Consider the following 2,421-nt stretch of genomic DNA (forward strand, 5'->3'; position numbering starts at 1 on the left):
TCCAACAAATTTTCTCATTTCAAAAATGCAAAAAATATATTTTGTTTTCATGCATATAGCCAAATTCTAAATATTTTTCATGCATATTTTCTAAAAAGAGAAAATCATTGTTTAATCTTGTTTTAAAAATACAAAATGGATATCGTAATCATTTTATATCATCCATTATGATTTGATCAAAATATCAAAAATTTCACATCAATTAATTTGTTCAATTAATATTCAAAGTATTAGGATTTAGTTATAAATTTTAATATTTTAATGGTATAAAATTACACTATAAGATAATTCCTCATGTATTAAATATTATTAGATTTGAACCTGATAAGGCAGAGACTTCCCAACAAAAGATGATCTTCCTTGAACCTTATATGAGATCAACATATAAAAACAATCAATCAACAATGCAACTTATCTTAAGTAAGGTGCACTAGGAGTGATGCGTCTTTCCTGTGCCTAGACTCTAGCAGACCATATGTTTCATAGTGATCATGATACTAGGTGTCAACTCCCTCTAATCATAACCTTATGATTAAACTTAAACCCTTTCATTCTAGGAGGCATCTCTACCATTCGATAACATGCACGTCATAACAGGATGAAGATTCTACTAGGAACTTGTCTGGTCAGACCGAGCTTTGCTTGTTTAGTTATTTATTTTTATTGTTATGTGTAATTTAATTTTAGCTTGAATTTATTTACATTTTGCTCATGTATAAGAACATCGGATATGGATTAATGCCTTCATGTATTTTAATTTCTGAATAAACCCAACTCTAGATGAGGTGAGGTGTAATAGTCTGCCTTATGACTTTCAATTGGGGTTCAGATTCGTGAAATATCTAATTATGAGCTAAGCATTTACTTGATAATATTGTGCCCTGACCATTCTTGTGAACCACTATACTACTTTCATGAAAGGTGGTCACTAGGTGGATCATATACCCTTTTGAGACCAGGTAGTAAGCCTACCCTTCATGTAATGTCTTAGAGTCTATCTTTAGGATATGGACTCCCTAATAATTCATTTTGCATTTACATGGATCTAATCAATAATTCTAAACTCCATGAGATTTCTCAGCTAAGACCATGACTTTTTCTGAATATGGTTAAGAATATGAGATGATGCAACTAGTTGGGGAATTGCTCAATGATTAAGGTCGAGAAATCACTACACATAAAAACCATTTTTATTTTTTTTCAAGGGCTTTTACCCACCTTTTTTTTTTGGTACTCTCTAATATGGATGAGATTTAACTAAGATGAGAACTTGGGAAAGATCTTTTCCAACTAATTAGACTATGGATTTTTGCTCGTATTTAATAAAGAAGTCATGGACTCGCTATTTGAACAAGTTAATCCATATTCAATGTACATGTATATACATTTGCATTCATAAGTATACATGCATTCATGTTTAAATGTCATACGTGCATATGCAAGTTGAAATATATATCCTTAAAAAACCCCAATTCGCAAAGTTTATAGCATTCGAGTACAACAATGAAGGATGAAAAATTTGCTCATCAAACAAAGATGGAATGACCTCATGGATGCCTTCATCAAGCAATACTTGGCTCTAGACTGATCTAGTCTATTAACGTTAGAAAAGATAGTCATAAATTAGTATAGGAATATGCTCAACGGTGGAGAGAAAAGGCAACTCAAGTTGATCCACCCCTACTTAAGAAAAAAATGGTCAATTTATTCTCTATTACTTTCAAAGATCCTTATTTTGACCATTTGATTGGTGCCTTTACATAGTGATGGTGGTTGAGAGAATCGAGCAAGCCATAAAAACAAGTAGAATTATTATTGATAAAAATAAAAAAGATAATGAGTTCTACTAGTTAGGATTCAACCAAAATTAACCAAGGAAGTAGTGAAAAAATAAGAGGATGTCGAAGAACCTGCATGGACATCCATAACAAAACAAAGCGTCCTTACCACTTCTTCCTTTGCTTTTGAGATAAATGTTTAAGACATTGGTTAATATAGGATAAATCATTTTGATTTTGTAAAAACCATTTTGACCACCATACTCGAAGTGGTGTGAGCCTGACCAAACATGTGAGCATCATGATGAAGTAATGAGGCACAACATTGAAAATTATCATTCAGGCTTCTTTAGCTTATTAAAGCTGAACAAATTACATTTAAGGGCTAAAAGTTCCTTTCATAACTAAGGTGTCGGTTATACCATACAGTATGGGTTATAAAAGTGTCAAGCATTTATTGTACCAAGTGTTATACAACATAAATCTAGATTAGTCATTTAACAAGCAAAGTATTAAAGAGTGAACAAGATAACAAATACAAAACATGTTAGCATCAAACATTAAAGTCAATGTTAAGTTTACACTATACTTATTCTTACACCATAGTATAACATTTTCACCTTGACATAATAAGCTTAGCTAA

Source organism: Populus euphratica, unplaced genomic scaffold (genome assembly GCF_000495115.2).
Source record: "Populus euphratica unplaced genomic scaffold, PopEup_1.0 scaffold114.1, whole genome shotgun sequence".
Taxonomy (NCBI): Eukaryota; Viridiplantae; Streptophyta; class Magnoliopsida; order Malpighiales; family Salicaceae; genus Populus; species Populus euphratica.